Source organism: Macaca thibetana, chromosome 14, assembly GCF_024542745.1.
Source record: "Macaca thibetana thibetana isolate TM-01 chromosome 14, ASM2454274v1, whole genome shotgun sequence".
NCBI lineage: Eukaryota > Metazoa > Chordata > Mammalia > Primates > Cercopithecidae > Macaca > Macaca thibetana.
In genome coordinates, this window is record NC_065591.1 from 48185728 (window position 1) to 48213712 (window position 27985).

Genomic DNA, 27985 nt, shown 5'->3' on the forward strand with positions numbered 1-27985 from the left:
TCGCTCTGTCGCCCAGGCTGGAGTGCAATAGCCCGATTTTGGCTCACTGCAACCTCCGTCTCCCAGGTTCAGCAATTCTCCTGCCTCAGCCTCCTGAGTAGCTGGGACTACAGGTACTCACCACCTGTAGTGAGTTTTTTTTGTATTTTTAGTAGAGACAGGGTTTCACTATGTTGGCAAGGCTGATCTCGAACTCCTGACCTCAGATGATCCACCCACCTCGGCCTCCCAAAGTGCTGAAATTACAGGCATGAGCCACTGCACCTAGCCTCTGACAATATCTTGAAGCTACAAAGTCACAAAAAGTTTCTGAGAAACTACTTTAAAACTCTTAACTGAATTTATGGTTCCTAAAGATTTAATTGATCCCTAAGCTTTATTATAAATAACAACAGAAACCATCTATTGAATGTTTACTATGTACCAAGCAGTATGCTAAACTTTTAAAAAATATTAACACATCAACTCTTACAATGACTCTGTGAAGTCAATATTATTATCCCCATTTCAAAGTACAAGAAACTGAGACATATCACTTCTAGTTCACACAGCAGTCAGTCACACAGCCAGAGTGTAGACCTGGGGGTGACTGACTCCAAAGCCTATGCTGGCTTTCCAGGAGTGGTTCTCAAAGTATGGTCCCTGGGACAGCAGCATTGGCATCACCTGGGAATTTGTTAGAAATGCAAATTCTCAAGGCCTACTCCATATTTTCTAAATAAGAGGCTCTGGGTATAGGGGGCCTCACAATCTGTGTTTTAATAAGCCCCAGAGGTGATTCTGATACATGCCAACATTTGAAAACCACTGCCCTAGAACATACTGCCTCCCTTTGCTCTATTATTTACCAACCTCACCTACAATGAGAGACAAAGAGAATGCCCATCTCAAAGGTAAACTTGGATCCTTAAAAAACAGAAAGTGGGAAAAAAGAGAAATAGAAAGTGGGTTTTATACCAAGCAGTAAGGCAGAACTAAATTTAGGTCTGTATTCTAATTCCAGCTGCACCACTTACTTGCTATGTGATCACAGGTTAGTCAATTAACTTTTCCCACTTTAGTTCCCTCATTTATAAAAATTAAAAAAAAATTTAAATAAGAGAATTTAACTTGAACTTAGTATTACTTAAGTACTTAAATTATATTATCTATTTATTCTTCTGAGTACAGATCTTTCCCGTTACCTAATCAGAAATACTTAAAAAAAAAAAAAAAGAAGAAAAGTTGCTTGCACTCAACCATTCATTTAAAATGATTAAGTTATATGACTTGTAAATGCCTTTAAACTAAATATTGCTTATTCAGCTAGCTTAAAATTATATTGGTAAAGCAAGTGGCAGGCCTGGGTGCTGAGATACAAGGATTAACAACAAGGAAAATCAACTAGCAAAGAAAGTTCATATCTAGACACAATAAAAATGATATAAAGCCAGGAAAGTTTCACACTTTGGAAACAAAATACGGAACATTATCCTCTCTAATCAAACTGAGAATTTGCTTCTGTGGAAGCAGAAACAAAGCTCCTCCTTGATTTTAGGTTTAGAGATTGTCAGACTTACATTTCATTCAAGTTGCATTTATTTTTAACTTTTGCAAGAAAGAGGACAATGAATTGGGACCGCCATTTCAAAGCCAAAAACTTTCACTTTTTGATAATTTTAAAGGACAAAAGACTGATTTTTTTTTTTTTTTTTAATGCAGTCTTACTCTGCCACCCAGGCTGGAGTACAGTAGCATGATCTTGCCTCACTGCAACCTCTGCCTCCCGGGTTCAAGTGATTACCCTGCCTCAGCCTCCAGAGTAGCTGGGATTACAGGTGTAGGCCACCACACCCGGCTAGTTTTTGTATTTTTAGTAGAGACAGAATTTCACCATGTTGGCCAGGCTGGTCTTGAACTCCTGATCTGCCCGCCTCAGCCTCCCAAAGTGCAGGGATTACAGACAGGCATGAGCCACAGTGCCTGGCCCAGAAGATTGATTTTTTTTTCTTTTTTTTTTTTTGAGACAGAGTCTTACTCTGTTGCCTAGGCTGGAGTGCAGTGGCGTGATCTCAGGTCACCACAACCTCTGCCTCCCAGGTTCAAGCGATTCTCCTGCCTTAGCCTCTTGAGTAGCTGGGACTACAAGTGTGCGCCACCATGCCTGGCTAATTTTTGTATTTTTAGTAGAGATGGGTTTCACTATGTTGGTCAGGTTGGTCTCAAACTCCTGACCTCGTGATCTGCCCGCCTTGGCCTCCCAAAGTGCTGGGATTACAGGCGTGAGCCACCATGCCCGGCCAAGACTGATATTTTTAAGGAGAAGTCTGTTTAAAAATAAAATACAACAGAACTGATTAATAGTAAATACAGCCAGAAACAAGAAGACACATATTATGATTCAATTTATATAAATGTTGAAAATAGGCAAATCCACAGAGAAAGAAAGCAGATGACAGGTTGTTGAGGGTTGCTGGTGGAGGCAGGGGAAAATGAGAAACAAGTGCTAAATGGGTACAGGGTTCCTTTTTGGGGTGATGAAAATATTCTAAAATTAAATCATTGAGATGGTTGCATAACCTTATGAATATACTAAAAAACAGTGAATTGTACACTGTAAAAGAGAGAATTGTATGATACATAAGTCATATTTCAATTTTTTAAAAAAGAGTGAAAATAGAGCAAAAAAAATCCAAGCTTATAAAATGTGAAAAATTTTAAAAATATAATTTATGAACCACTATTAACCTTCTAGTCATGTTTATAATTTTTCAAAATTATCCCATTTTCTATGTTCTTAATGATTTTTGTTTGCTTGTTCTACAATCACTAGAAAAGCATGTGAAAATCTTACATCATGATTTTGTCTGTTTTTCCTTATAATTCTGTTAATTTTTATTCAAATATTAGGTATACATAAATTTAAGATTTTCTAGCTTTACGGTAAATTTAACCTTTTGTCTAATGACTGACCTTTATATCCTAACCATATTAGTATAATTTTTTTACTGTTTTTTGAGACAGGGTCTCAACATGTTGCCCAGGCCAGTCTCAAACTCTTGGGCTCAAGCGATCCTCTTGCCTTAGCCTCCCAAAGTGCTGGGATTAGAGGCATAAGCTACTACACCCAGCCTCAATTAATGGAATATGAAAATTATAATTGGCCACATAGCAACAGCAACATAGTCTTTGTTATGTGTATATGCATGAACTTTATTATAGTTATTATTATTGTCATAACTTCAGATTGAGTTTTTGCATTGTTGGTGCTTGTCATTGTAAATATCTTCACAAAGATTAAGCTGTGATTGGGCATTAAAATGAAAAGTTATTTTGTAAGCACAGAAACAAAGCAGCTGATGTTAGTGAAGCAAATACTTGATATTAGGGGAATAACAGCAAGTTTACTTTTTCTTATAGAGGAAGAACTAAGTGCTTTACCTGACTTTAGACAGGAAGATACCTGCAAGGAGACAAAGCCATGTTACGTTTTGTTAGTAAAACACAACAGGATTACCTATCAGCAGCCAAACAATGCAGACGAAGACAGCAGAAACCAACGATGCCTCCAATAAATAAAAAAAACTGAAGGAACATGAGGCTGAATTGATGGACTCATGCAAATGTCAATTTGTCAGAAACTTCCTAAAATTACTGAATAGAAGCTGCAAAACTTCCAGCAAAGTATAGTTTAAGGAAAAAAACAAAGCTGAGTTTAGTCAACAGGAAATTCCGACAACATCCTGATGTTCTTTTACATGCCTCAAAATCTACATTAATGCTAAAAGTGGTAAAGAGATTGATACAAGAATGGTCAGAAAATAACAAATCACTGTAACATTGCTGTAAATGCCTACAGCCAAAAGTTGTTGCCATATTAAACATTAAATTATAAAATGATCTCCCCCAAGATGTTATATTAAGCATTTTTAAGAAGTAGGGGGTTGATGGATGGTGGCTGAGCTAAAGGAAGAGTAGCTAAATCTGATTTGAATGTTGATGAGCCCTACATAACCTGACAAGTGTGTTTATTAGTTTAGTTCTTGATACATTCTGAGAGTGCGTATCTCAATAAAGAATATGTTGCCTGAAAAGTAATACAAGTTGGTGTGATTCATGAAGGCCAGTCCTCCAGGTCTTCATCAACAAATCATTTAAGAAGAGTCTGAGGAAAGAATATGAATCTGAAAACTTCCTGTCATCGTCTTCTGATAAGATGAAGAAAGCACCAACACCAAGCTTGTAAAATTAGTAGAGGGGGCTTGGAAGAAAATCTCTGGCAAAAGGGTAAGAAGAGGCCAGGCGTGGTGGCTCACACCTGTAATGCCAGCACTTTGGGAGGCCAAGGCGGGCAGATTGGTTGAGGTTAGGAGTTCAAGACCAACCTGGCCAACATGATGGAACCCTGTCTCTACTAAAAATTACAAAAAATTAGCCAGGCATGGTGGTGCATGCCTGTAGTCCTAATTACTCAGAAGGCTGAGGCAGGAGAAGCGCCTGAACCTGGGAGATGAAGGTTGCAGTGAGCTGGATTGCACCACTGCATTCCAGACTGGGCAACAGAGTGAAAACCCATCTCAAAAAAAAAAAAAAAAAAAGTTATGTTATTAAATAGACTTTAAGGGCCAGGCACGGTGGCTCACGCCTGTAATCCCAACACTTTGGGAGGCTGAAGTGAGTAGATCACCTTAGGTGAGGAGTTTGCAACCAGCCTGGCCAACATGGCGAAACCCTCGTCTCTACTAAAAATATGAAAATTAGCCCGGAGTGGTGGTGCACGCCTGTAGTCCCAGCTATTCGGGAGGCTGAGGCAGGAGAATGGCTTGAACCTGGGAGGCGGAGGTTGCAGTGAACCAAGACTGTGCCACTGCACTCCAGTCTGGGCAACAGAGAGAGACTCTGTCTCAATAAAAAAAAAATAATAAAGAAAGAAAGAAAAAGAAGAAGAAAGAAGGAAGAAGAAGAAGGGGGGAGGAGGAGGAGGAGGAGGAGGAGGAGGAGGAGGAGAAGATAAAATAAATAGGCTTTAAGATTCTATTGGGCTGGGTGCAGTGGCTCGCACCTGTAATTCCAGCTACTCAGGAAGCTGAGGTGAGAAGATTGCTTGAACCCAGGAGTTCTAGACTGTAGGGAGCTATGATTGTGCCACTGTACTCCAGTCTGGGTGACAGAGACCCCAGGGTGGGATAAAAGATTCTATCAATATTAAGACACACCATTGTATACTATACAGAAAAAAATGCTGTCAATTAAACTATACCACTGTGATTTATCACTTACAATTCTATTTTATGTTTGCTGAAAGTATTTTTAGGCATATCATAGATTTTTCTCACATCATTTTTACACACACATAAAGAAATTAAACAAAATAAATTGATTAAGGTATTCTAAGGACTTCTTCACCTTTGTAGTCCAAGTCTTTTTAAACACTTTCTTGAATTGTTACCCTTTGTGTTTTCCCATACAACACTGTTCTCTCTACCAGAGAGAGGAATGGTGATTTCTTCAAGCCATTTTTGGTTTTTGTTTTTTGAGACAGAGTCTCACTCTATTGCCCGTGCTGGAGTGCAGTGCCGCAATCTCAGATCACTGCAACCTCCACCTCCCGGGTTCAAGCAATTCCTGCCTCAGCCTCCTGAGTAGCTGGGATTACAGGTGTGTACCACCACACCAGCTAATTTTTGTATTTTTAGTAGAGATTGGGTTTCACCATGTTGGCCAGGCTGGTCTCAAACTCCTGACCTCAAGCAATCTCCCCACCTTGGCCTCCCAAAGTGCTGGGATTACAGGAGTGAGCCAATGTGCCCTGCCCTTAAAGTTGATTTAATAACATATCTTTTTTTTTTCCTTTTTGAGATGGAGTTTCACTCTGTTGCCCAGGCTGGAATGCAGTGGTGCAATCTTGGCTCACTGCAACCTTCACCTCCCAGGTTCAAGCGATTCTCCTGCCTCAGCTTCCTGAGTAGCTAGGACTACAGGCGTGCACCACCATGCTCGGCTAATTTTTTGTATTTTTAGTACAGACAGGGTTTTGTCATGTTGGCCAGGCTGGTCTCGAATTCCTAACCTCAACCAATCTGCCCACCTCAGCCTCCCAAAGTGCTGGGATTACAGGCGTGAGCCACCATGCCCAACCTTAATACCCTATCTTGATTTTTAAATCTACCACCTTCTATAGCGTTTTTTCGTTTTTTTGTTTTTTGAGACAGGTTCTCATTCTGCCGCCCAGGCTGAACTGCAGTGGTAAGCTCACAGCTCACTGCAAGTTTGATTTCTTGGGCTCAAGAGATCCTCTTGCCTCAGCTTCTCAGGTAGCTGGGCCCGCAAGCAAGCCACCATGCACGGTGATTTTTTTTTTTTTTGGGTAGAGATGCGGTTTCATTATGTTGCTCAGGCTGGTGGGGCTTTCTATTTATCCTGCCTCTCTCACCTTTTAAATTTATTTTTGATTGATGGAGAATGTTTTCCACTCGTTTCTAATCTGTTAGTGCTTATTCTAGACATAACTAGGACAATTAATTTAAACACTTAACTCTACTTAATAAGGCCTCAATAAACACCAACTGCATTTAAAAAAAAAAAAAAGTTAAGTATTCCAGCACATTAGGCAAAAAAAATGACACAAAAATCTCTTTAAATGCCAAGATGTCAAATGTGTCTGCATTAAAGGAATAACAGTAAATTTACTAGGTTTACAGATTTTCATGAATGAGAAAATATACAAATATCCATATAGAAGAAAGAAAGATGAGTAATAAGGACAGGCAACGGGAAGAAGGGGGACTAACCTACTTTTCTTCCACTATCAGGTCAGTAAGAATGACCTTCTCCTTTCCTTTATCACCCTCTTCTTTCATAAGAGAGATACGGACCTAAAGAGGAGATACTGGGCTGAACCAGACTGAAACAGTAGACTCATCCAAACCAGGACAGGCTGATAATTTACTCTCTAAAGTAGGATGGTGTGAAATTCTAAATTTTGTAGTCATCTCAAGACAGAATGGGAGGCACTGACCCCAAAAGCATCAGAGCCTCAGGTAAAATTGCAAAGTAAGCAGTTCTTAAGCTTCTCTTAGTATTCAGTAGATATAATTTCCTTAAATTTTAAAGTCCTAAAAGAAAGCTAATCTCTTCCCCTGTCTCAACCAAGTCAAAATTTCTATTCTGCTGGGCACAGAGGTTCATGCCTATAATCCTAGTACTTTGTGAGGACAAGGAGGGTGAATTCCTTGAGCCCAGGAGTTCAAGACCACCCTGAGCAATATGGTGAAACCTCTGTCTCTACAAAAAATACAAAAATTAGTTGGGCATGGTGGCACACGCCTGTAGTCCCAGCTACTTGGTGGGGGATGAGGTGGGAGGATCACTGGAGCCTGGCAGCACTCTAGCCAGGGTGACAGAGTGAGAACATGTCTCAAAAAATAAAATGTCCATTCAAACACAGAGGCACATTTCTTAGCTACTGATTTATACCAGTAGTTATAAAGACTAAGTTTGCTTAGTGTGTGTGTATGTGTGCATGCGCATGTGTGTGCATGTGCGTGTGCGTGTGCATGTGTGTGTGTGTGATGGTTTCCTGTTTTGATTGTTGGGCAAGATATCCTGGAAGTGGTTAAAAAGAATTACCATAGATAACCGGGTTGAAAAGTACAGAAAACCGAAGATTTTCTCTTTTCTTGGAAGTAGTCCATTTCTCCTTTATTATGTATCTTTTTTTTTTTTTTTTTTTTTTTTTGAGAGAGAGTCTCGCTCTGTTGCCCAGGCTAGATTGCAGCACTGCAATCTTGGCTCACTGCAAACTCTGCCTCCCAGGTTCAAGCAATTCTCCTGCCTCAGCCTCCTAAGTAGCTGGGACTACAGGCGCGTGCCACCACACCCAGCTAATTTTTTGTACTTTTTTTTAGTAGAGACGGGGTTTCACCATGTTAGCCAGGCTAGTCTTGATGTCTTGACCTCGTGATCCGCCCGCCTCAGCCTCCCAAAGTGCTGGGATTACAGGCGTGAGCCACCGTGCCGTGCCTCCTTTACGTATCTTTTTCCATCTTCCTCAATCCTCTTCTTTTGCCCCTCTTCCTTTTCAATTAAAGGCTGAATTGAAGAATGTTTCCTTTAACCTATTATAAGTAAGTATGTATGTATGTATGTATTGAGACTTTGTTTCTAAAAACAAAACTAAACTAATATTTATGTATTAAGTAATGACTATGGTACCAGATACTATACTAGAAGACAAAGGTAAGTGAGATCGACATAGTCCTTACCCTCACAGGGCTTCAATCTAGTGAGGAAGATAAGCTATTAAATACAATCGCAATTTTTAAAATGCTGCTTACAAAATAATGCATAGCATGATCCTTTTCTGTTAGTTAAAAAAATTTAAAAGTCATGAAAATGGTATTCACCAAACAGACATTCTCAGTCAGGTGATTTATAATGTTAAATGTCTCTTAAAAACAAAACTGGGTTGTTTTTATGGTCACAAGTCTCCTGATTATTTTGTTTATTTGAGGTCAACGAGTCTAGATCAGAAAAAAGGAAACTGCAGCACTAGCAGCAAAAGAATTACTGTAGTTTGTGCCTACCTAATACAACCAAAAAATGTAAAAACTTTCAAAAATACAAATATACTGTGTAGAAATAAAATCTTAACTTACTGTCTCCCTTCTAAAAACTCTAAAAGATTGACTGAATCTTTAGAATCTTTCTCACTCTAATTTCCATTCCCTGAATTTCTTTCTCTCAAAGCTATTTATTTCAGTTTACTTTTTGAAATAGAAACAATGACAATTGAACCATTTTGCATGACAAGTATAGGGTATATTTATATACTATATATTATAAATATTATATATTATAAATACATACATTAAATATTATATTTATATAACATTCACCAAGAAAAGTCTGGAAAGGGCCGGGCGCAGTGGCTCACTCCTGTCTATAATCCCAGCACTTTGGGAGGCTGAGGCGGGCAGATCACCTGAGGTCAGGAGTTCGAGACCAGCCTGGCCAACAGGGTGAGACCCCATCTCTACTAAAAATACAAAAATTAGTTGCGTGGTGGTGGATGCCTGTAGTCCCAGCTACTCAGGAGGCTGAGGCAGGAGAATTGCTTGTACATGGGAAGTGGAGGATGCAGTGAGCAGAGATCATGCCATTGCACTCCAGCCTGGGTGAAAGAGTAAGACTCCATCTCAACAACAAAAAAAAAGTCTGGGAGGAAATAAAATATTGGTGTGGCTACATAAGTTAAGCAAGAACTAGTAGTAAGAAAATTTCAAGAGAACTAACAGTTAAGTAGTTAAAAAAGAAGAAGGAGAAAGAAAAAGAACAAACTACTTTTAGCTAGCAAGGAAGGCAAGTGTTCCTCATGTGACCATGAGGTGAAATGTATCTTGAGATGAATTATATTTACTTTCAATATAAATTTACTTCCTGATGATTAGTTATGTGATACCCTTGGGATAACTTACCTCTGTCATTTTAGTGCCTTGCTTACAGCAAGTAGCTCAATAAATGTTAGCTCTTTTTAACACAACCATAAAATGTACAACAACCATCTATTCAGCATTTATGGGTAATTTTTAAAAATAACCAGAACAAACATACAAATAAGACAGAAAGGCTTCTACAATGAATTAAGGGCTAACAGTAAAAACAGAAACACAATTTATTAGATGACGATTATTTCCTTCTGTAGTTAATAGTCAGACTTAAATTTCTGCCATGGCAAATTACAGAAGCTTCTATGAGTGGTTATCACAGATTACAGATTTCAGAGCTGAAAGATAAAAAGATTCATATCATGGCAGAGACTTCTATTTGCTTGCCAATATCCAAATCTTTCCTTCCTTCTCAGTAACAAACGCCCAGTTTTAAAGAGAGCAGCCATGCATTCAGCTACATTTCCCTGTTTTCTTATAGCCTCAGCCTTGGTTCCGGAATTCTCCTTAAAGGAAGAGGATGCATCTTTCTTCGCCTATGCTTTGCTGCCTGGAACAGGACAGTGATGGTTAGAACTCTGGCAGCTATCTTGGACTTACAAGAACCAGTGCTACAAGAACATCTTAGGGATCACTGATAAAAGAACTGAAAGAAGCTTAAGTCTCTGATGACTTTATAAAGCCACTATACCCATCCTAGAGTTCTATTTCAATTATTATTTTATATAAGAAAGTAAATGTTGCATGTTTAAGCCATCTGTGAGTCCGTTTTTGGTTTTTCCTTTTTTGTATTTTGGTGGTGGTGGTAGTGGTAGTCATTTTTCTTTGCAACCAAATACAATTCTTGAGTACTTACGTTCAGGCAGGTAAATAATTTTTATCTCCTTTTTAGAGATGAGACAACTGAGGTCCGGAGAGATAAGATGACTTGCACAATACCAAAATAGTGAAGAGATGGGTCTTGGCTCCTAGCCCAATGTTTTTTCACTAAAAACTGACTCGTAACACGTTCTAAATGTAAAAAAAAATAAAAACAAATAAAAAGACACAAAATTACAAAATTTAGACTTTTTACAGTGGTAACGGTACATGATAATGTATGCATTTGTCACATAATGTGAAAAGTGCCAAATTTTTATGATGTGGAAGGAGACTAAATTATATCATATTCCAGTAAGGAAGGGAGAAAGATACGTGAAATAAACAGAATCAAAACCAGAATAAACAAAGATGTTGGCCAGGCACGGTAGCTCCTGCTTGTAATCCCAGCACTTTGGGAGGCCAAGGAGGAGAGATCACCTGAGGTCAGGAGTTCAAGATCAGCCTGCCCAATGTGGTGAAACCCCATCTCTACTAAACAAAAACAAAAATTAGTCGGGCACAGTGGCAGGTGCCTGTAGTTCCAGCTATTTAAGAGGCTTAGGCACAAGAATCGCTTGAACCTGGGAAAGGGAGGTTGCAGTGAACCGAAATGATGCCACTGCACTCTAACTTGGGTGACAGAGTGAGAATCTGTCTTGGAAAAAAAAAAAAAGATATTGATTTATTATTCCCCAATTTTACTGTATTCCTCCCCTCCTGAATAACTAAGAGGAATTCAGATTAAAAACTTATTTTTTTCAGCAATGAGACTTCAAGATATAGGGCAACTTTTCCTGTTAAATCCTTAACTGGAATTTTTCTTTACTCTTACCACCACTTTAAAAAAATTAACTTTGTTCCTAGTTTGCCACAGAGATCAATAATAAGATGAAATATCTCAAATTCTTTTTTGAAACTCCATCAAATAACATGTAAAACACAAAGCAGCTCATGTGCAAACTCGTTAGTGAACATAAGCAGTTATTTCTAAGTAGTCTGTTAAAAAAAGCAAATAAAATATTTTCAAATTTTAAGGACACAGGTATTTCTTTTCTTATATATGGTATATTTAACATAATATAATCTATGCAGGAGAGTAATCATATGCATGTTGTATTTTGGAAAGGTATATGATTTTTATTGACACAACATGGTAAAAAATAAACACGCAAACAGCAGATTAAATCCTAACTTCCCCTATTTACTTGCAAGCTACTTCTTGCCTCTGAGTCTTGATTTTCCTACCTAGAAAATTGAGCTCATACCTCTTCACAGGTTTGTTGATGGGAGGAAAATAAGAATGAATACAAAGTAACCAGCACAGTGCACGACAATGGTAATTGCTCAATAAATATTAATGCCTTTCTTGTCTTGAAAAGGAAACACAAAGAAATATGAAAATCTGTTCTGTAAACACCCAAAGTGGTAGAACTTAAAAAGCAAGACCAGGTTGGGCGTGGTGGCTCACACCTATAATCCCAGCACTTTGAAAGGCTGAGGCGGGTGGATCACTTGAGCGCAGGAGTTCAAAACAAGCCCGGGCAACATGGTGAAACCCCGCCTCCACAAAAAAAATCAAAAAATTAGCTGGGTGTGGTGGTGTGTACCTGTAGTCCCAGCTACTCAGGAAGCTGAGATGGGAGGATTGCTTGAGCCCAAGAGATCGAGGCTGCAGGGAGCCATTCATACCACTGTACTCCAGCCTGGATGACAGAGAAAGACCCTGTCTTAAAAGAAAAAAAAAAAAAAAAAAGTAAAAAAACAAAACAAAAAGCAAGCAAGACCAGTTTGACATACAACTTTAAAAGTCGTTTTAGTTTTTGTTTTTGTTTTTGTTTTTTGAGACAGGGTCTGACTCTATCACCCAGGCTGGAGTGCAGTGGCGCTATCTCGGCTCATTAAAACCTCCACCTCGGTGCGGTGGCTCACGCCTGTAATCCCAGCACTTTGGGAGGCCGAGGTGGGCGGATCACAAGGTCAGGAGATCAAGACCATCCTGGCTAACGTGGTGAAACTCCGTCTCCACTAAAAATACAAAAAATTAGCCGGGCGTAGTGGCGGGCGCCTGTAGTCCCAGCTACTAGGGAGGCTAAGGCAGGAGAATCACCTGAACCTGAGAGGCGGAACTTGCAATGAGCCGAGATTGCGCCACTGCACTCCAGCCTGGGTGATAGAGCGAGACTCCATCTCAAAAAAATAAAAAATAAAAAATAAAAAAACACCTCCACCTCCCAGACTCAAGCCATCCTTCCACCTCAGCCTCCAGAGGAGCTGGGACTACAGGCACACACCACCACGCCTGGCTAGTTTTTAATATTTTTGGTAGAGATGGGCTTTCACCATGTTGCCCAGGCTGGTCTCAAACCTGTGAGCTAAGTGATCTGCTCACCTTAGCCTCCCAAAGCCTAGAATTACAGGCGCGAGTCATCATGCCTGGCCTTACAGTCATTTTTGAAAGGCCACATTAGAGCTCTTCTCTGAACACTGCCAAAACCAAAGTCCTGATGCAGTTATAGGCCAATGAAAGCAATGCATCCAACATAATCTCTTCCTTCCAATCTTAAATCAGAACTGTAGCAAGAGACTCAGGCTTCCTTCTCTAAGGCACTATCTTGTGCTAGGAAATGTGGATTGCTTCTTCTTACTATCAGTGTTACAAATCTAACAATAAAACAGGGTAGGGTGAAGAAAAATAAATGGCTTTTGAGTTTCTCCATGGCACCAGTGTCAAGGGCCACAGATAGCCTGGTGCTCACCTCCATTTTCCCTTTGAAAATGAAAGTCAATGGGAAAGTGAGGTTCAAATAAAATATCAAGTGTATGACCAGCTGAGCTGGACTACAGCTTTTCCCTGACCAAGACATTAGTATAGATCTTAGAGCCTCTGTTGTCTACATCTGTAAAAAAGGACACTCATCAAGGAAACACTATTTTATCTCCTTTTTTCCAGTCTTTTTTTTTTTTTTTTTTTTTTTTTTTTTTTTTGAGACGGAGTCTCTCTGTGTCGCCCAGGCTGGAGTACAGTGGCCGGATCTCAGCTCACCGCAAGCCCCACCTCCCGGGTTTACGCCATTCTCCTGCCTCAGCCTCCCGAGTAGCTGGGACTACAGGCGCCCGCCACCTCGCCCGGCTAGTTTTTTGTATTTTTTAGTAGAGACGGGGTTTCACCGGGTTAACCAGGATGGTCTCGATCTCCTGACCTCGTGATCCGCCCGTCTCGGCCTCCCAAAGTGCTGGGATTACAGGCTTGAGCCACCGCGCCCGGCCCTTTTTTCCAGTCTTAACAATGGGTTGGAGTATCCTAGATTATAGGCTTATGAAAAACAGATCTGTATCACTCAATAAACATATTATTAAAATTATAATCTCTTTATTATTTACATATGCTGTACTTCAGATAATTAAAATACACTGCCAAAAAAAAAAAAAAAATCTGCCAAGGCCAGGTGTAGTGGCTCACACCTGTAATTCCAGCACTTTGGGAGGCCGAGGCGGGCAGATTGCTTGAGCCTAGAAGTTTGAGACCAGCCTGGACAACATGGTGAGGCCTCTTCTCTACAAAAAATAAAAAATAAAAATGAGCAGGGTGTGGTGGCATGCGCCTTTAGTCCTAGCTACTCAGGAGACTGAGGTAGGAGGATCACTTGAGCCTGGCAGTTCCAGGCTGCAGTAAGCCATGATCACACCACTGCACTCCAGCCAGCCTGGGCAACAGAGCAAGGCCCTGTCTCAAAAAAAAAAAAAAAAAAAAAAAAAAAAAAAGGCTCTGCCAAAAATAAAATCAAGTAACTACTATCTGAACTTCTATTAGGCTGCTTTAGGATTTTAGAATCAGAGAATTCTAAGATCAGAAATAATCTTGGAGGTACAGTAGTCCTCCCTAATCTGCGATTTCACTTTCTGCAATTTCAATTACCTGAGGTAAAACAAGATATTTTGAAAGATCACATTCATATAACTTTGATTACAGTGTATTATTATTGTTTATTCATTTTATTATTATATATGTATAGCAAAAAACATAGTGTATATAAGGCTTGGTACTATCTGTAGTTTCAGGCATCCATTGGGACCCTTGGAACATATCCCTCTAGGATAAAGGAGGACTACTGTAATCTCATTCAGCCCTACTTTTATAAAAGGTTATAAATACAGAACGAAGTTAACTGACTTTGGCCAAGTTCATTTGGCAGAGCCTGTACTGGAATCTGGCCATGAAATTCTAACTAAATATACTTTTCACCACATCATGGTTGTAAAAAAAAGTTTTGATTGAAAATAATTAAAATGATTGAAGTTTTTCCTTGAATAAATTATTTGAAATGGTTAGTTGCCTGTTTTTCGTTTTGTTTTTGAGACACAGTTTTGCTCTAGTTGCCCAGGCTGGAGTGCAATAGCGCGATCTCGGCTCACTGCAACCTCTGCCTCTCGGGTTCAAGTAGCCTGCCTCAGCCTCCTAAGTAGCTGGGATTACAGGTGCCCGCCACCACATCTGGCTAATTTTTGTATTTTTAGTAGAGATGGGGTTTCACTATGTTGGCCAGGTTGGTCTCGAACTCCTGGACTCAAGTGATCCACCCGCCTCAGCCTCCCAAAGTGCTGGGATTACAGACATTAGCCACCATGCCTGGCCTAAAGGATTATTTTCAATACATTTTTAAATCCTGCACTTGATTCTGCCAGCAACCCAGTACTCAAAAAGGTATTTTGTAGACCCCAGCCTTCAAAAGGGTCCTTAGAAAGTGGAAAGTAATTTCAATATTATTCTAAGTAACGCAAAATTAGTTTAGTATGTGTTCAGAGATTCATAACATACCCCAAAACAAAAAAGACATCTGAATTGATGTTATTGATATTAGTGCCCATAATTAATAGTGTTTTGAAAAGTACCCTAATTGTCTTAATTGTGCATTTTATCTCAACTGTTTTTCACAGAGTACAAACCAATTTGGCAAAAAGCATGCTGAAAGGATATATACAAAATGTGTGATATGAACAATATGTACGTACCTTGGGAGAGCAAAGAAAGGTAAACACAACACAGACAGATTCAACTCTTAGAAGATGGGTCGGCCAGGCACGGTGGCTCACATCTGGTAATCCCAGCACTCTGGAAGGCCAAGGCGGGTGGATTACCTGAGGTCAGGAGTTCGAGACCAGCCTGGCCAACACGGTGAAACCCTGTCTCTAATAAAAATACAAAAAATTAGCTGGCTGTGGTGGTGGGTCCCTGTAATCCCAGCTACTCGATGGTCTGAGGCAGAAGAATCCCTTTAATCCAGGAGGTGGAGGTCGCAGTGAGCCAAGATTGGGCCACTGCACTCTAGCCTGGATGACAGAGTGAGACTCCGTCTCAAAAAAAAAAAAAAAAAAAAAAAGAAAAAAAGAAAAAAAAATGGGTAAAATGTGGATAGACAGAGAAGGGCATGAGTAAACACATGGAGACAGAAATAAATTTTTGACTCCTTTAAATTTCTCAAATTGTCTAGTTAAAAAAAAAAAAAATTTGACCCCCTACTACAAAGGTAGATGAGATCAGGGAGAGCCTGAAGACCATGATGAGAAATGGAAGTTTCCATGTCCATCCTAATTATAACAGTGATATTATTTGAGATTTCATTTCTAATTCTAAATTTCCAAAATTTTAATTTTTGACCCTATTAGCTCAGGAAGATTTGTGGAAATATTTGTTCAACATTTGTTGAACTTATTCAAGTTTCAAAAAACAAGAACATTCCTTAAAGCATCTCTCTCATCAATTCTTTAAACTTTCCCATAGGGAAAGTCCACAATCTCCCTCAAACAAAATTCACTATCAGAAATATTTGCATTTAACCTGCCCCTAGTTTTAAACCAAGGTAATAACTTTTAGTGTTCATACTCGTCCATGAATTTAACAGAGCCTTCTTAGCAGACTTAGATGGTAGCACTAGCTTGTTCAATTGCATAAAATGTACATTATTCAATTTAGGAGTTTAGTGGACACAGAATTTCAAGAGGTTCTGTCTCTCAAAAATCATAATGGTTCCCGTTCATTTTCATTCCCTCATATTCTCTCTCTCTCTCCCTCTTTCCCTCTCTCTCCTAGCCATTTGATACTGTAAAATAATTGTCATCTAAGACCGTTGCAAACATCAACCACAGTAACCACATTTGCTCACTGAGTTACCACTTAGCAGGTGCAAAAAGGAAGTACTCTATTTCTCATCTCCTAAAACCAAAAGGGTTCATCTCGTACCTAATTTGTAACTTAAGGGAAAAGGATATCACGACTGATACTAACTTTCTCCTAAGTGTCAGAGGTTGCTGGCTTAACCAGACCGGAGAAGAGCAGGATCCCCGGGCCTAGCTTTGCTCAGCGGCGCAGGGAAGCATCCCCTGGAATTGGTGGGTGTCCCTCCTCACTAGTGGGCACCCGCTCGTCCATCGACCTGCCCAAACCCGACGGGACCCCGCCAGGGTCTCGGCTCGGCACCTACCCTCTCCTGCTCCCCGCCAGGAGCCAGCCACCCTCCTCGACCCCGAAGAAAGCTCGCGTGCCCTGCCGCGAGTGGAGCAGAAGGAACCCAGCGCCTCCGGCTGGCGCTGAGAGCCCCCTCCCCGCCGCTGCCCCGCCCACTGCACGGCCCCCGCCATCCTCACTGCTCTGGCAAAGCAGGCGAAGACCTGAGCCTTATCTCCGGACCCCCCCACCCCCCAACCTCCCGCCACGCTGCTCCGCACCGACCGCGCGGCCACCGACCTTACCTGGCCGGTTCTCGGTGAGCAAGGCTGCGTCTGCGGCTTGCGTCCAGCGCACAAACCTGTCCTCCAGCCCCTAGCCCACCGCTCCGCTCTGCCCGCCTCCCGCCGCGCGAGCCCGCCTCCTGGCTGCCATGGCGACAGTTCCCACACCCTGAGGCCGCTGATTGGTCCGGTTCGGGATTGCTGACGACGCCGATTGGCGGGAGCAGGGACACGGCCGCTCCGTGGAGCCTGGAGGCGGGCGGTGGGGAGCGCCGAGGCTATGGAGCCTGGGGGGAGGCTGAGCCAGGAGGGACGTGGCGCTCTGAGATGCGGGCTCGGGAGGCCGCGCCTCTTCCTTCCCTAGCTTTCCCGGAGAAGCCTGTGGAGCAGGACCTGGGCGGGTGAGGTGCCGTCCCGAGACCCGGGCAGAGCCCCAGGGATCGCCTGTCTCTTGGCCGCTGGCCTGCGCCTGCAGCGCCCACGCGGGTCAGAGAATGGCTGTCAGGCCCATTCTCGCCCACAGGCCTCGCTCGGCTCTGACACCCCGGTCCTCCGTCTTGGCGGGAATCTTACCGGCATTTGTAACCGCACCCACCCCCGTTATGCTGGGCCTTCGGTCACTGTGGTTTAACTGTTATTTACCCACATTTTCTCTCGTCGATTCGCAGACAGCTCTTTCCTCTGCATCCTCCCCCAGAGAACAGACATCTGCTCCAAACCCCTCATTTTAAAGTGGGGAAACTGAGGCTCAAAGATGCACATGGGTAGCTTGAGGTTTCCAGAAGCTTTTGGAGCCACAGGCTGTTTACGAAGTTTCATTCTGCCAATTAGTTTTTTTCACCTGAAAAATTGGTATCATATACCTTAGGGTTATTCACGAAGATTGAATGAGATAACATTGCCAGGAAAATAGTACAGGCCAGGCATGGTGACTCACCCTGTAATCCCAGCACTTTGGGAGGCCAAGGCAGGAGGATGGCTTGAGCTCAAAAATTTGAGACCAATCTGGACAACAGTGAGATCCCATCTCTACAATAATATTTTTTTCTTTTTTATCTTTACCACAATGATGTTTCAGTCTGAAGAAAATATTTAAAAATTTGCCAGGCGCTGTGTCACACATCTGTACTACTCAGGAGGTGGAGGCGGGAGGATCACTTGAGCTCAGAAGGCCGAAGGTGCAGTGAACCATGATCATTGTGCCACAGAGTGAGACCCTGTCTCAAACAAACAAACAAAAAACACACACACAGAGTACAGAATCTGCCACATAGTGTGTTAGCAATGAAAGCTTCTGTTATCTGGAAGTATTACCAAGCAGATTGCCTCTGTTGCACAACTGGACTCTGTGTGCCCCTAACTGTATGATTTGCGAGTTATTTAAGTGCTCTGTGCCTCCATGTCCTTGTCTGTAAAATGAGGATAATAATAGTACCCTCCTACTTACAGCATAGCAAATTAATTTAAAAAGTGACTGGCACATTGTAAATTTTCAATAAATGTTAATTAACTATTCTCAGATTAGTGGCTGAGCTGGGACTATAACTTAGGTCTCTGGATTTCAACCCAATCGTATTTATTTATTTATTTAGAGACAGGGTCTCCCTCTGTTGCCCAGGCTGGAGTGGAGTGGCGCAATCTCAGCTCACTGCAGCCTCAACCTCGCAGGCTCAAGCAATCCTCCCACCTCAGCCTCCCAAATAGCTGAGACTACAAGCGCACACCACCACGCCTAGCTATTTTTTTGGCATTTTTTGTAGAGATGGATTTTTGCCATGTTCTCCAGGCTGGTCTCAAAGTCCTGGACTCAAGTGATCTGCCCGCCTCAGCCTCCCAAAGATTAGAGGCGTGAACCACCACACTTGGCCTCAATTATCTTTACTAACACTTCTCATCCACATACATAGATCAGTACCTCAAGGTTAAGCTCCTTTTTGAGGTTCAGGAGAAGAGGACCCTTGTCCATTTTATTTATCCTTTTTGAAGTTCAGGAAAAGACTACACTTGTCTATTTTATTTAAATCAAGATCTTAATCTATCTGCCTTATCATCATGAAAGTCCAAGAATGTTGTGGCACTACCTCAGCTGAAGGGTTAAGCGCAAAGGCAAATGTAAGGAAATAGTCATATTTGGCTCTAATGGATAAATTGAAGAGTAAAGGCACTAGAGAAGAAAGGATATTCAGGAGGATATTCAGGTTAGCGGTATAGGAAAACTAAATTTCAATTTGAAAAACATGGGAAATTTTATTATCTAGGTATTGGTTATATATAATTAGTAACCATTGGTAGTGTCAGATCAGAAGACCATACCACATCCTAACACTACAAAACACTAGAACTAGACTGTAAACACATTGAAGGCAGGAACTATCTTGTGCATGTTTATTAGCTATTATCTAGCACAGATGAACACACAGTGCCTGAATTAGGTGTTAAAACCTAGGATAGGCCAGGCAGGTAGGTGGCTCACACCTGTAATCCCAACACTTTGGGAGGCTGAGGTGGGCAGATTACTTGAGGTCAGGAGTTTGAGACCAGCCTGGCCAACATGGTGAAACTTTCCTGTCTCTACTAAAAATACTAACATGGTGAAACCCCGTCTCTGCTAAAAATAGCTAAGTGTGGTGGTGCACGCTTGTAATCCCAGCTACTTGTAAGGCTAAGGCAGGAGGATCGCTTGAATCAAGGAGGTGGAGGTTGCAATGAGCCGAGATTGCGCCACTGCACTCCAGCCTGGACAACAGAGCAAGACCCTGTCTCAAAAAAAAAGACCTGTGTTGGGCCCAGTGGCATATACCTGTAGTCTCAGATACTCAGGAGGCTGAGGCAGGAGAATAGCTGGAGACCAGTTCTGGGCTGTAATGTGCTATGACAACTGGGTGTCTGCACTGTTTGACATTAATGGGGTGAACTTGGCTGGGCACGGTGGCTCACACGTGTAATCCCAGCACTTTGTGAGGTTGAAGCCGGCAGATCATCTGAGGTCAGGTGTTCAAGACCAGCCTGACCAACATGGCGAAACTCCATCTCTACTAAAAATACAAAAATTAGCCAGGCATGGTGGCAGATGCCTGTAATCCTAGACACTTGGGAGGCTGAGGAGTATGGCTTGAACCTGGGAGGCAGAGGTTGCAGTGAGCACTGTTGAGATTGCACTGTTGCACTCCAGCCTGGGTGATAAGAGTGAAACTCTGCCTCAAAACAAACAAACGAACAAACAAAAAAGTGTGAACTCCTAGGAGCAGGAGACTGATGCAGGGCAGGAAAGCACCAAAATTGAGGGTTCTTGGCTTCACCCAGGAAAGAATTCAAGGGTGAGCTGGTGGTGTTAAACAGCAACTTTTATTGAAGCAGCAGTACACGGCAGCAGCAGAGGTACTGCTCCTTGCAGAGTAGGGCTACCCTGTAGGCAGTGTGCCCAGAGCAGCAACTCAGAGGCAGTTCTGCATTCCTGTTTATACTGATTTTATTTTATTTTTATTTTTATTTATTTATTTTTTATTTTTTATTTATTTATTGAGACAGAGTCTCATGTTGTCACCCAGGCTGGAGTGCAGTGGTACAGTCTCAGCTCACTACAACCTCCACCTCCCGGGTTCAGGCGATTCTCCTGCTTCAGCCTCCTGAGTAGCTGGGATTACAGGCACCCACCACCACGCCCGGATAATTTTTGTATTTTCAGTAGAGACAGGGTTTCACCATGTTGGTCAGGCTGGTCTCAAACTCCTGACCTCAAGCAATCCACCCACCTTGGCCTCCCAAAGTGCTGGGATTCTAGGCATGAGCCACTGCATCTCGCCCTATACCCACTTTTAACTATATGCAACTTAATGGGCAGTTTATGCAGAAATTTCTAGAATGAGGGTGGTATCCTCCAGGTTGTCAGGTCATTGCCACAGAAAGGGGCCATAACTTCAGGGTGTTGCCATGGCAATGGTAAACTGACATGGCACACTGGTGGGCATGTCTTATGGGGAGGTGCTTCTGCTCCAAACCTGTTTCAGCTAGTCCTCAATTTGGTCCAGTGTCCAAGCTCTGCCTCCAGCGTTGAGTTCTGCCTCCTGCCTCAGTACCACCAGGTTTCCTAAGGAGGCGTAAACAGGTCCAGGTTGGAAACAGAGCAGGTCAGAAATTCCTTTGCTGATCAGTAGTGGGATCACGCCTGTGAATAGCCACTGTGTTTCGGCCTGGGCAACATAGCAAGACCCTGTCTTGCCTAAAGCAGTTCATTTGTGTGCACAATTTAGAAAAAGCTGCTTTTAGAACCAGATAAATTGAATGGGAGACCTTCTTTATGTTTGTCCTGGTTTCAGTCAACTAAAACCCTTTTTTCCCCCTTTTCTTTTAGAGATAGGGTCTCACTATGTTGCCCAGTTAGTCTCGGACTCGTGGCATCAAGCAGTCCTCCCACCTCAGCCTCCCAAAATGCTGGGATTACAGGCATGAGTAACTGCACCTGGCCTACGCCTGTCTCTACAAAAAGAAATTTTTTTTAATTAGCTGGGAAAGAATCCACAGACCCTTTGAAAGATGCAGCAGGCTGCAGCCTACTCTGTGAGACAGGTGAAAAACTGTAAGTTCCCAGAGTGTGAGAGGGGGAGAGTCTTCCTCCAAGCACACATTCCTACCAGGGAATCTGAAAATCTAGTCCACAGGAGAAGGCTTCAACCCTACCCAGAGCTGGAATGGATTTAGGGAGTGGCATGAAATAAATAAACGTAGAAACAGTAGTGGGAAGTGCCTTGTAGGCATTCCCAGTCTCCACTTTGAAAGGAGGGAAGCCATTCCTGACTGTATCTTACAGGGGCCCTCGGGGAGGTCAAACTCAGGGAGGGGTCACAGGGTGAAGGAAGCTCCCAACTGAATTTTATGATATAATCTGGAGTGGGGATGAACTCCCTTGAGCAGAAACCAGGGGGCAACCGAGAAGTGTGCAGGAGACACAAGCATACATGCTGGGTGCTCAGCCTTACCAGCAGATAGGGAAGGGCATGACCTGAAAGCTGTGGTTTCAGGTCACAGTGTGCACAGACTGCCTGGATCTAAACTCAGTGCTGTTAGCAAGGCACTGAGGGAGCAAGACCAGCCTTGCCAACTGCATGGGAGCTGAGTTAGGCTTGCTGCTGCCTGCTACTCCCCACTCCCTTTGTGAACTCATGTGTGGCAGAGGCAGTTATACTCCCTTCTGGAACAAATGGAAACACATCCCACAACACTGCCAAAAGCAATCTACAGATTCCATTCAATTCCCATCAAAATACCATCATCATTCTTCACAGAACTGGAGAAAACAATCCTAAAATTCATATGGAACAAGAAAAGAGCCGCATAGCCAAAGCAAAACTAAGCAAAAAGAACAAATCTGGAGCCATCACATTACCCAACTTCAAACTCTACTACAAGACTACAGTTACCATGGTGGCCTTCGCCTGTAATCCTAGCACTTTGGGAGGCCAAGGCGGGTGGATCACCTGAGGTCAGGAGTTTGAGACCAGCCTGGCCAACATGGTGAAACCCTGTCTCTACTAAAAATACAAAAATTAGCTGGGTGTGGTGGCAGGCGCCTGTAATCCCAGCTACTTGAGAGGCTAAGGCAGTAGAATCGTTTGAACCCAGGAGGCGGAGGTTGCAGTGAGCTGAGATCGTGCCATTGCACTCTAGCCTGGGGGACAAGAGTGAGACTTTGTCTCAAAAAAAAAAAGACTATAGCTACCAAAACAGTATGGTACTGATATAAAAACAGGAACATAGACCAGTGGAATAGAATAGAGAAAAATGGCCAGCCATAATGGCTCACACCTGTAATCCTAGCAGTTTGGGAGGCTGAGGCTGGTGGATCACTGGAGGCCGGGAGGTCAAGACCAGCCTGGCCAGCATGGTGAAACTCTATCTCTACTAAAAGTACAAAAATTAGCCGGGTGTGGTGGTGGATGCCTGTACTCCCAGCTACTGGGGAGGTTGTGGTGGGAGAACTGCTTGAACCCGAGAGGCAGAGGTTGCAGTGAGCTGAGATCACACCACTGCACTCCAGCCTGGGTGAAAGAGTGAGACCCTGCCTCAAAAAAAAAAAAAAGAAAAAAGAAAAAAAAGTCAAAAAACAATAGATGTTGGCATGGATGTGGTGAAAAGGGAACACTTTTACACTGCTGTTGGGAATGTAAATTAGTACCACCTCTATGGAAAACAGTATGGAGATTCCTCAAATAACTGAAAGTAGAACTACCATTCAATTCAGCAATCCCACTATTGGGTATCCACCCGAAGGGAAAGAAGTCGTCATATGAAAAAGATACTTGCACATGCATGTTTACAGCACCACAATTCTCGAGTGCAAAGACATGGAATGAACCTAAGTGCCCAGCAACCAACAAGTGCGTAAAGAAAATGTGTTATATATACATTATGGAACACTACTGATTCATAAAACAGAACAAAATAATGTATTTTGCACCAACTTGGATGGAGCTGGAGGCCATTATTCCAAGTGAAGTAACTCAGGAATGGAAAACCAATTATCATATGTTCTCACTTATAAGTGGGAGCTAAGCTATGAGGACACAAAGGTAGAATGATGTAATAGACTTTGGGGACTCAGAAGGAAAGGTTGGGAGAAGGGTGAGGAATAAAAGACTACATATTGGGTACAGTGTATACTGCTGGAGGACTGGGTGCACTAAGATCTCAGAAATTATCACGGAAGAACTTATACATGTAACCAAAACCTACCTGCACCCCAAAAACTATTGAAATAAAACACTTTCAGCCGGGCGCGGTGGCTCAAGCCTGTAATCCCAGCACTTTGGGAGGCCGAGGCGGGCGGATCACAAGGTCAGGAGATCGAGACCACAGTGAAACCCCGTCTCTACTAAAAATACAAAAAATTAGCCGGGCGCGGTGGTGGGCGCCTATAGTCCCAGCTACTCAGGAGGCTGAGGCAGGAGAATGGCGGGAACCTGGGAGGCGGAGCTTGCAGTGAGCCGAGATCGCGCCACTGCACTCCAGCCTGGGCAACAGCGTGAGACTCCGTCTCAAAAAAAAAAAAAAAAAAAAAAACACTTTCAAAGATTAAAAAATGGCCAGGCACAGTAGCTCATGCCTATAATCCCAGCACTTTGGGAGGCCAAGGCGGGCAGATCACCTGAGGTCAGGAATTCAAGACCAGCCTGGCCAACATGGTGAAACCCTGTCTCTACTTCAAATGCAAAAAAATTAGCTGGGCATGGTAGTGCACACCTGTAGCCCCAGCTATTTGGGAGGCTGAGGCAGAATCGCTTGAACCCGGGAGGCTGAGGTTGCAGTGAGCCGAGATCATGCCACTGCACACTCCAGCCTGGGCAACAGAGTGAGACTCTGTCAAAAAAAAAAGAAAAGGAAGGGAAGCAGAGCGGAGGGGAGGGGAGGGGAGGAAAGGAAAGGAAAGGAAAGAAAAGAAAGAAAAGAAAAAGAAATACCACCTCGCAGAATAAATAAAACCCCAGCATTGAAAGTCTTGCTGCTAGGAACAACGCATGCTTTGGAAGCACCACCCTTTGTGCTTTGTTGGGGGAAACCAGTTATGTGGAAGCACTTGTGGATACTCAAGAGTGTGCATGGGAAGGAACGAGTGTAACATGGGCAGGGCAGGGACCAGTGGACTTTTTGTAAGCTTTCAGCTCAATAAAATGAACCTATGTGGTAAAATAATAACAATAAGTAAAGCTAAAACTTGAAGGTTTAGCACTGACAGAGAATCTCCTGGTGGGAAAGAGGTCTAAAGAACATGGGTCGGATTCGGTGGCTCACACCTGTAATCCCAGCACTTTGGGAGGCAGAGGCAGGTGGATCAGTTGAGGTCAGGAGTTTGAAAGCAGCCTGACCAACATGGTGAAACCCCATTTCTACTAAAAATTAAAAAAAATAAAAATTAGTAGGATGTGGTGGTGCATGTCTGTAATCCCAACTACTCAGGAGGCTAAGGCAGGAGACTCGCTTGAACTCAGGACATGGAAGATGCAGTGAGCCAAGATCATGCCATTGCACTCCAGCCTGGACAAGAGAGTGAGATTCTGTCTCAAAAAAAACAAAAGCAGCAACAACAACAACAAAACCATAGTCACTACCTTGTATATTCCAACTGTTCTATAATACTAATTAAGACAAAAAAAAAAAAAAGAACATAGTCACTACCTTGGACAAGGGAAAATACATAAGCTTTAGCATAAGAATTGAACCCCAACCCTGGCTCTACTGCTTATTACATGTGCCTGGTTTTGAGTTAGTTCCCTAACTCTAGGCCAGGTGCATTTTCTAGCAGAGTAGTTGTTCAAGTCTGGAAAGAGTGAATCTAGGAGGTATAGTGGTTAAGAGCGTGAACAATGAAACCTGTCCACCTGGATTAAAAACCCAGCTCCATTCATATTAGCTAATGGCCTCCAGCAAGTCACTTAACCCCTCTCTTTAAAGCACAGCTTTCCCACTTGTAAAATGCAGGCAACAATAGTTCAACAATAATAAGCCTCATATAGTTGTGGTAAGGATTAAATGAGTTTATATTTGTAAAGCAGAGGGTGCCCGGAGCAAAGTGCTTTATTAATGTCTAATAATATATTGGTCTCCGTTTCCCAACCTATAACCTGGGGATAATAATGCTGAACTAACTGTAAGGATTCCAGTGATACGTGTAAAGTGCTAGAAAGGTGGCCAGATGCAATGGCTTATGCCTGTAATTCCAGCACTTTGGGAGGCCGAGGCAGGCAGATCACCTGAGGTCAAGAGTTGGAGACCAGCCTGGCCAACATGGTGAAACCCGGTCTCTACTAAAAACACAAAAGTTAGCCAGGCGTGGTGGTGAGCACCTGTAGTCCCAGCTATTCAGGAGGCTGAGACAGGAGAATTGCTTGAACACGGGAGGCAGAGGTTTCAGTGAGCTGAGATCACCCCACAACACTCCAGCCTGGGCCACAAGAGCGAGACTCCATCTCAAAAAACAGAACAAAACAAAGAAACACCAAAAATAAAAAATAAAAAACCCAAAATAAATAAATAAATAAATAAATAAATAAATAAATAAAAATAAAGTCTTAGTGAGGAGATGTCCAGTAGCTTTTATTTCTGTTCCCCACCTCGCCCCTACTTCTGCCCTGTTACCTTGGAAATCCTGGCTGATTACTGCTACCTCTGTCTTCAAGTTGTCTCTTGCTCAGCTTGGTGTAAGTAATTGATTCCTTGATTTCCTTGATTTCAAGAGATTTCTTGATTTCCTTTGGTTCAGCTGAGAAACTCAAAATGTGTTTGCTGGAGGCCAGAAGAAAATAAAAGTGAAACAACCCCAGAGAACCAGCTGACGCCAACCGACCCGTATTACATCTCTTGCTACTCTAGGGTGAAAACAATGGTTTCGAGGAGATTCTGGCTTTCTAAGACTTCAGTTCCCTTCTTACTTCCTCTTTTAGGACCCTGCAGAACATAAACTGGCCAATTAGTTACAAAATCAAATTCTTCATTGTGTTAAGAAAAGGGAAGAGGGGCTGAGTGCGGTGGCTCAAGCCTGTAATCCCAGCACTTTAGAAGGCCGAGGCGGGCAGATCAAGACCAGCCTGGCCAACATGGTGAAACTGCGTCTCTACTAAAAATACAAAGATTAGCCAGACATGGTGGCACATGCCTGTAATCCCAGCCACTTGGGAGGCTGCAGCAGGAGAATCACTTGAACCCAGAAGGCAGAGATTGCAGTGAGCCAAAATCGCACCACTGCACTCCAGCTTGGGTGACAAAAAAAAAAGGTAAGAGGGAGGGAGAATACTTACTTCCAAGAGATAGTAAGTAGTCAGAACCTAGAAAACTCAGGGTAAACTTTTCTGGGGAGCTAAGACTTACTGTTGTTGTTGTTGTTGTTTTTATTAAGGTCAAGATCAGGGATGAGCAAACAATGGCCCTTGGGTCAAATCAACCCATTACTTGCCATTACTTGTTTTTGTTGACAGTCTTATTAGAACACAGTAAATTTCAACATTTGTCCATCTTGTGTATGTGTTATCTATCGTCTCAGGCTGTTTTCACACTACAATGGCAGAGTTAAATAGTTGTGACAGAAACTGTATGGCTCTTGGCCCCTTACAGCCAAAAAAAAAAAAAAATTACTAACCTCTGGACTAGATAATTCACCCAGGATCATATTTTCAGTATTCTCAGTGCAGAAATTCCTTACCTTCATCAAATCCACTAATGCATGGCTTCTCAATCTTTAATGTGCATTTAAGTCACAGCAGGAACTTATTAAAATGTAAATTCTAGCCAGAGGTCTGGTGTTGAACACCTGTAGTCCCAGCTACTTGGGAGGCTGAGGCAGGATGATCACTTGCTTGAGCCCAGAAGTTCAAGGTTACAGTGAGCTATGATCACACCAGGGCACTCCAGCCTGAGTGACACAGACTGAGACACTGTCTCTAAAAAACAAAACAAAACAAAACAAAATGTTTTAAAATGTAACCGGACATGGTGGCTCAGGCCTGTAATCCCAGCATTGTGGGAGGCTGAGGTAGGTGGATCTCTTAAGACCAGGAGTTTGACACCAGCCTGAGCAATACGGCAAAACTCGTCTCTATTGAAAGTACAAAAAATTAGCCAGGTGTGGTGGCAGACATCTGTAGTCCCAGCTACTTAGGAGGCTAAGGTGGGAGAATCACCTGAGCCTGGGGAGGTGAGGCTGCAGTGAGCTGTGATGGCACCACTGCACTCCAGCCTGGGTGACAGGAGTGAGACCCGGTCTCCAAAAAATAAAATAAATCCAAAGTCTGATTCAGTAGATCTGCAAGGAAGCCTGAAATTCTGTTTTCTGACAACCTCTGAGGGGTACCAATAAGGCTGTTTCCTGGATCCACTTGATCCCATCAATTATCTCATCATTCCTGCCCCCCCACCATTACCTAGCCTAATTACTCTGGTTAATCAGTAAAATCACTCCCATACAAATATCAACTTCCTTGCCTTTC

At 42.6% G+C, this 27985-nt stretch overlaps 1 protein-coding gene across 6 annotated transcripts in view; it reads right to left on the reverse strand.

Moving 5' to 3' along the window:
• The window catches only part of NUCB2 (nucleobindin 2), a 70331-nt gene extending 42907 nt beyond the window's left edge, over positions 1–27424 (reverse strand). Inside the window, exons 1-3 of one of the 6 annotated variants that reach the window (XM_050755434.1) lie at positions 27202–27424; positions 26142–26288; positions 10282–10436 (exon numbers count right to left, since the gene is read on the reverse strand). The gene's annotated coding sequence lies outside the window, so the exon portion shown is untranslated. Of the gene's footprint in view, positions 1–10281; positions 10437–11893; positions 12031–15296; positions 15474–16765; positions 16839–17033; positions 17171–26141; positions 26289–27201 lie in introns of those variants that run through there. The other 5 variants (XM_050755435.1, XM_050755432.1, XM_050755433.1 and 2 more) reach the window with 5 other exon arrangements.
• Positions 27425–27985: the final 561 nt, after the last annotated feature.